General features: G+C 38.1%; 1 non-coding gene across 1 annotated transcript; it reads left to right on the top strand.

Annotated features, from left to right (window-relative positions):
- Positions 1-2,899: 2,899 nt before the first annotated feature.
- On the top strand, positions 2,900-3,006 carry LOC141698718 (small nucleolar RNA R71). Its single transcript, XR_012565222.1, has one exon. It is a non-coding gene; the product is annotated as a small nucleolar RNA R71 (small nucleolar RNA).
- Positions 3,007-8,209: the final 5,203 nt, after the last annotated feature.

Here is an 8,209-nt window from a genome sequence, read left to right as displayed (position 1 = left end):
ACTAGGAGTGGCGTAAGTGGCCGAGTAGCGCCGGCCCAGCCTTATTATATTGGCCCAAATGGCCTGGAAGTTCCGCTAAGGCGGTCCATTCCTTAGGAGTTCAGTGTTCGGTTGACAAGTAAATCCGACAGGTTCTCCTCTACATGTAGAAAATGGTGGGGTTGTACTACTACGACTGATCATCGTAAGTGGTCTTCCTGGCGCGGCAAACTCCCGTAATGAGTTCATCATCCAATTGGATAATTTCTGCAACACTACCCAGAGCACTTCGATAGAAAGGCTACGGTTGGGCGATTGTTGAGTGTTGGCAGGGTCAAGTTTTCAAAATGATGTTTACATTAAATGAAGTATCTCGTAACTTTATTTTATTTTGATAATATTTTAAAGATTTAATCTATTCAAATCTTGCCTTATAGTCTCATCTATGTGATGAACTTTTGAAGCTAATTATAACTTGAACGGTGGTAGTTCAAGTAGTATTTGGGAAATATATAAGTATATTGGGGTATCTTGTAACTTCATCTTTTAAACTTATATCTAATTAATAATTGTATTATGAATGACAAAGATTTTCAGAAAAACGTTGAGACAAGGTTAGATATATGAGATCACCTTGCAACGATATTTTTTTTTATACAGTTATACACTGGGACTTTGTGTATATTGTGCATGGAAGAGGACTTCCAATATTTTGAAAAGTATATATGTATATATATATACTGAATATTTTGCGACTTCATCGCATTAAGATATCAACTTGGTTCATTTCTTTTAACCAAGACTTTCATGAGTACTATGAGAAGGCTCATATATTGTTAATCATTATACATATTATTTTGGTGGGCTTGCTGCTCACCCTTGCTTTCTTCTTTCATCACACAACATCAGATAGACAAGATGAACAGGACCAAGCTCCCAATTCGCGAGCGGATAGGAAATGTTCCACAGTTTCCTATAGGCATTGATGTCGCTGTAGCTGAGGTAGGAACTACCAATAGGCTAGGCTTTCAACTTTTGATGTATCAGATTATGTATATTTATGAATTGTAATAATGGCAAAGAAATGTAAATTTATTCAGAAACTTGTTTAAGGTGTATTGGCATATAATTGTGGAATAAAACGACTTGTGATTATTTTTGGATATTCATCTCTGAGGCTATAACTTGTGGTGTGTGTGTTTAATGGTGGGGTCACAGTACAGAGTAGTTGATTATTTATTAAGATTGGGTGTTTTTAAGGGAAATGGAACTCGTGACAACCCGGATCTCCGACCCCGGATTTGGGGGTGTTACAAATCACATCCACTTTTAAGCACTCCTCATCTTCTGTAGGGAATTTCATTGCCTTGAATATATTGAAGGTCACATCCTGATCTTGGACCCGCATAGTAAGTTCACCTTTTTGCACATCTATCAAGGTATGGCCAGTAGCCAAGAAAGGCCTTCCCAAGATTATGGGAATCTTCTTATCTTCCTCAAAATCCAGAATAACAATATCTGCTGGAAAGAAGAGCTTATCCACCTTGACGAGCACATCCTCAACTATGCCCCTTGGGTAAGTAATGGAACGGTCCGCCAATTGTAGCGACATGTATGTGGGTTTTGGATCAGGCAGATCCAGCTTTTTAAAGATGACAACGGCATCAGATTAATACTTGCTCCCAAATCACAAAGGCACTTGTCAAAAGTTAGATTGCCAATGGTGCAAGGAATGGTGAAGCTTCCTGGATCTTTTAGTTTTGGCGGTAACTTTTGCTGCAGAACAGCGCTGCATTCTTCCGTGAGAGCAACGGTTTCAAGGTCATCCAGTTTCACCTTCCTTGAAAGAATAGTCTTTATAAACTTCGCATAACTAGGCATTTGTTCCAGAGCCTCAGCGAAAGGTATATTGATGTGAAGTTTCTTGAACATCTCCAGAAACTTCCCAAACTGTCTATCCAGCTTTTGTTGCTGCAATCTCGTAGGAAAAGGTGGTGGAGGATAGAGCTGTTTCTCCCCTGTATTAGCCTCAGGCAGAGTGTGTTCAACAGTAGTCTTCCTTGGTTCCGCCGCTTTCTCCTTTTGCTTAGATTCTTCATCTCTAACTTCAGCTTCGACTTCTTTTGCCTTTTCAGCATCAGCTACTTTTCCAGACCTTAAGGTAATAGCCTTGACTTGCTCTTTAGCTTCCTTCCTGCCTGGTACTTCCGTGTCACTGGGAAGAGTGCCAGGTTGACGATTGAGCACTGCATTGGCTAATTGACCGATTTGATTTTCCAAGGTCTTGATAGAAACCGCCTGACTCTTGCACAACAGCTTAAGTTCCTCAAAATCAGCACTAGTAGGTGCAGCTGCACTTCCCTGTTGAGGATATGATTACCTTGTAGCATACTGTTGTGGTTGCTGGAATCCAGGTGGGTTAAACTGTTTACTCACTCCTTGCTGATATGGTGGCTGAATAACATTCTGATTATTCCCCCAGCTGAAATTTGGATGATTTCTGTTATTAGGATGATAGGTCGCTGGCATAGGCTGCTGTTGTCGCTGATAATTATTCACATACTAAACAGATTCGTTGACAAGAGAACACTGATCCGTAGCATGAGAACCTGCACAAAGCTCACAAACCATAGCTATTTGATTAACTCCATACGTAGCCAGAGAATCAACCTTCATTGATAGCGCTTGGAGCTGGGCTGCAATAGCGGTGGCTGCATCAACTTCCAGAATACCTGCTACCTTGCCTGACGTCATCCTCTGAGTTGGGTTTTGATGCTCATTTGCAGCCATCGTCTCTATAAGATTATACGCCTCAGTATAGCTTTTAGCCCATAAGGCTCCTCCAGCTGCTGCATCGAGCATGGGCCGAGATTGGGCCCCCAAACCATTATAAAAACCAGTGATCACCATCCAATCCGGCATTCCATGATGTGGACATTTTCTCAACATTTCCTTGTAGCGTTCCCAAGCCTCGCACATAGATTCTGTAGGTTGCTGCGCAAACTGAGTAAGAGCACTTCTCATAGCAGCAGTCTTTGCCATTGGATAAAACTTCACCAAAAACTTTTGCGCAAGATCTTGCCACGTAGTGATGGACCCAACGGGTTCAGAATGTAACCAGTCTTTAGCCTTATCCCTCAGTGAGAAAGGGAAAAGCCTCAACTTGATAGCCTCATCAGTCACGCCATTATACTTAAAAGTGCTGCAGATCTCGACAAAATTTCTTATGTGCATGTTGGGGTCTTCAGTTGCCGCTCCTCCAAAAGAAACAGAATTCTGCACCATCTGAATAGTGCCCGGCTTGATTTCAAAGGTGTTAGCTTGAATAGCCGGATGAAGGATGCTTGACTGAATGTCATCAATTTTAGGCCGAGAAAAATCCATAAGAGCTGGATCAGCTTGAACAATACGATCTCCCATGTTTACTGGTTCTTTCTGCTCAGTTCCTGAATCCGAATCCTCAAAATCTAACTTCTCCGGAATATCAAGAACTTTGTCTGTCTCCTCAGCTGTATCTAAAGTCCTCTTGCGAGCACGAGAACGAGTTTGCATAAACGCTTGCTAAAGTACCTGAAACACAACCGAAAAGAGTAAGTAACTACTACGTCCTAATCACTGAGTCCTAATGACCAATGATGGTAAGTACATAAACTAAACAAATACGCCGAGTCCCCGGCAGCGGCGCCAAAAACTTGTTAGGGCGAAAACATGCACTAATATTCACGCAAGTATACGCGTTCGCAAGTAATATAGAATACTTTCTAGTTCGTTCCCTCAGAGACTCAGACTAAATTATTGTCTAATTAAACTCACTCACCAATGTATGATTACTTCTCAATGTTAAGATAATAACACTTAAAATTGTTGATTAAATATTAACTATAATTAACTACTTAATTAACCACTTAACTAACACTTCAAATTATCAATAATAAAACACTCATGAGATCACAACTTCATTATTACTTCCTTCTATAGCCATTGTTATTACCTTTAGCATGTGACAATGATGATATTAATCGAATAACACGAAACTGATAAAAGCCAACTTTCATTGTACTAATACCATTCTACCAAGCATCCACAATTAAGATAGAAGTTGAATAGTCATCAATTATGTTGAGTTCCTATATGTCTACAGAAATTGACAACACAACGATTTAAGCACAAGTTATCCCTTTTGATTACATAGGGCAAATAAAACTGTTAGAGTTACCCACTAATCATGCACAACGTACATGAACCTATGCTAGCATGGCAAGTTCTAAATCTCAAGATCCACCGTCGCTTCACAAGAGATTAACACCCTATCTTATATGTTCGCGACGCACATAAGACGAATACGCACAACCAATACTAGATATCATGCAATCATCACACACTAAAGTATTAAACAATTAACTAAAGAATTCCATAATAAATCCGTTGCAACCCCATGATCACGATTAGCCCATAATAGAACTCATCGCCATCATGGGTTCATAAGAAATCATGACAAACAAACACAAGAAAATAATAACTACACTAATTATATTAAAACAGAGTACGTCACAAGAGTAAATAAGTCAAAGCAAGAAAACTAGCATCCAACGTTACAACGAAACAAGAATCACAAGAATATATGCTTCCTCTTCGTTGTGGTGTGCTAAATCGGTCTTCTTCCTTATCTCCTTCGCTTCTTGCATAAAACACAATCTAAAACATAATCTCCTCAATACTCTCTGTGAAAACGTCTCAAATCTACCTATATAATAGTCCCATAAAACTCAGATTACATAGAAGTTGGAAGCCACACAGAAGTAGAAATCTAAAATAATTCAGCTTTTTCCCCGACCTTGCGCGGCCGCTCAGCATTTCTGCGCGGGCGCGCAGGCTGCTGCGCGGCCGCTCAGCATTGCTGCGTGGGCGCGCAGGACCCTACTGGAAAAATTCCAAGCTTGCTTCGTTTCTTCGCCGTAATCTGCCCATTCCTTTCCTCTCGCAATGGTGAACACATGCCAAGGCTTATTCTTGATGATTCCTCCCCCGAAATGCAACTATTACCCTGAAATGCATAAACACTAGAAAAACACATCAAATACACAAAATACTTGATTTCAAGACACCAATTTAAGCCATTTTAAGATGTTCTAAGTGGTATAAAATGCCACTTATCAAGGTTCACACTTATCAGTGTTTAAATTTGACATAGATGCTGATTTTGACCCTTTTTCATTAACTGACTTAACAACATCAGCATTTAAGTTAAACTTAATAGGTCTTAACTGAGTCTGGTTCGGTTTTACCTTAACATCAGTATTTACTGGTTTAGCTTTCTCAGTTTCCTTTTTATTTCTCTTATCAGAATTAGTTTTATCAGCATATCCTAATCCTGATCTTCAACAGTCATCTTCTGTTAAACCCTGAGTTGTTTTTCCTGAACTAGTCCAAGACTTAATCAATGCTCTTTCTTTAGCTATTTTTTTTCTAGATAAGTATATTTTTCTAACAGTTTCTTTTTAACATACAAAACATCATCTTTTTCCTTTTGAGTTTCTAGCATGAAAATTAACTCAGATTCTAAGTAGTCATTCCTTTTCTTAAGATCAAGGTTTTCATTCTTAATCCTAGAATTTTCAAGTGTTTGATCCCTATAACTAACATGCAGAGATTTAAGAAACAATCTTAATTCAAAAATATCATCAGTATCAAAAGCAAGTGTGGTTTGAGGTACCTTTAATTCAACATTATCAACCTCGGTTTCAACATTTGCCATAAGAGCATAGTTGACTTCATCATCTGATTTTGATGTATCATCCCAGTTTTTATTTTTGGTGATTAGGGCTTGTTTCTTCTCAGCCCTTGGCTTTCTGCAGTCAGCTGCAAAGTGTCCTACTCCATCACAGTTGTAGCACTTCTTCCTTGAATTGTCAAACTTTTCAGATTTTGACTCCTTCACATCAGATTTTCTTCTGTAATTCCTCATATCAGAGTTTGAGAAACTAGATCCCTTTTGGGAAAATCTCTTGTTCTTGTTCTTGAAGTTTTTGTAGACCATCTTCTTGAAACTTTTAACCAAAAGAGCTGCCATTTGCTCAATATCTTCATTGTTATCATGATCACTTTCAGTATCTGATTTACTATCATAGTTTGAGTTATCATCAGAATTTGATGACTCAGTATCAGACTTTGTAATCATAGCCTTTCCTTTGGAGTGGCTTTTTCTCCTGGCATTCTCCTTTGGCTTATCTTCAACTTTAAGGGCAACCTGTCTTGCTCTTGGTCCTTTCATCTTGCGCCTTTGCTCCATCTCCAGTTCATGAGTCTTCAACATGCCATAGATCTCATCTAGAGATATATCATCTAATTCATAATTATCCCTGATTGATGTGACTTTTAAGTCCCACTTCTCTGGGAGTGCAAGAAAGAACTTCAAGTTAGAGTCTTCAAGATCATATTATTTGTTAACTAGAGACAAGTCATTGATCAGATTTTAAAATATGTCATAGATTTCAGTCAAGGACATATCAGATTTAGAGTCAAAGTGTTCATACTCCTGAGTCAGATTAGTCCTTCTGTTCTCCTGAATAGGAGTGGTTCCTTGACACTTGACTTCCAAAGTGTCCCAAATTTCTTTGGCAGTTTTACATCCAATAACCTTGTTATACATAATACTTTCAAGACTTCTGTGAAGAATATATCTCACTTTTGCATGTTTCATAATGGATGAAAGATCTATCAACCATCTTTTATTCTTGGCCAGCAACAACTAGCTTCATTGGCTTATGAAAGCCATCATAAATCATGTTCAGATATTCAGGATTTGTTGCTTCCAGACACATGACCATATTTACTTTCTAGATTAGATATTCATGAATCTTCAGAATTGGAACTTTGATAGCCTCATATCTACTCATATTATGATTGATAGGTTGATTGGCTGGTGGAGGAGGTGGGGGATTATGGTGAGGTTCTTTATCTGCCATTATAAATTGATTTTAGATCTTAAACTGTTTGTGTATCAACATCAAGCTCTGATACCAATTGTTAGGTCCTTAATACAACTGTAGAGGGGGGAATACAGTTTATGCAGATAAATCAAATTAAGTACTCAATTGGATAAACAGTTTTGTATTGATTGATAAAAACTGATTACAAACTAATCTCTCAAAAGATGAATAAATATCCTTGAGAGCTACTAGGTTACACAAAAAGATATATCAATACGTGACACATAAAATGTTAACCTAATCTGTGCTTATATACTGCACAACTACACAATCAAATAAGGAATTCTATTATATTATAATAAGGAATCATAAACATATCCTTAATTTGATTGCTACTAGAAGTAAAGTCCTTCACCGACTTGTATTCTGCAAATCCTTTCCTTCTTTGATATTTCCTGACTTCTAGCTGAATTAACTAAATACTGATATTAATTACTGATCAGCAAATACTGATGATAAATGTTGATGACGTCACCTCCTAGTAAACTCTGATATCAAATGCTGATAATAAACTCTGATAGTTTATAAGATGATATCATCAAATTCTTCTAACACATATTTCCCGTCTCGAACATGATAAGAATTAAGATCGAGATTGAGATCGGGGTCTGACGGGGTGGATAGAATGCCCATCTATATATTAGTTCAGGGAGTGCTCAATTTACAAAGTGGCCGACTTCTTAAAATAATATCTATTTTGGCGCAATTTCAGGGTTAGCCCATGGAGGGCTCAAACCTAGAGATATATTCTTCTAAAAGATATGAGAGTTATCCTTATCTAAAACGAACATCTTGTTTGGCTTCTGCCCAAGAGCTTGGTTTTGGTAGCCTTCTCTAAAAGCTATATAATGGAGTTTCCTCATTGGAACCTACATCATCGGGCTGCATACCCTCCATCTAACAGTTGCCTTAATGGAGGATTTCTGGAAACTGTCCCAAAAGCCCTAGAAAGTTCACTCAACACCTAATATCCTTGTGGTTTGGAACCTAAATCCCTTAATGGGACTTAATGCAAGATTTTTGTCACAACAACTACCCTAGGTTGCTTAAAGTCACTTAGTGCAAAAGGAACCAATATGGTATGAGATTCAGTCTCAATAGGGAGCCCAACTTCAATGCTGAGCTCTTAAATCTGGTTAATATAATTCAAAGATAAAATTTTCAGTTTTCGAGATATATGTATTATTGAAATATTATCACTGGAGTTGTCTTGTTCAACCTGTGAGAGTAATCATAAAAGG

This window comes from Apium graveolens, chromosome 11 (assembly GCF_009905375.1).
Source record: "Apium graveolens cultivar Ventura chromosome 11, ASM990537v1, whole genome shotgun sequence".
Classification (NCBI taxonomy): domain Eukaryota; kingdom Viridiplantae; phylum Streptophyta; class Magnoliopsida; order Apiales; family Apiaceae; genus Apium; species Apium graveolens.
The sequence above is the reverse complement of the archived record's forward strand: the minus strand, read 5'-3'. Positions and strand labels throughout refer to the sequence as shown.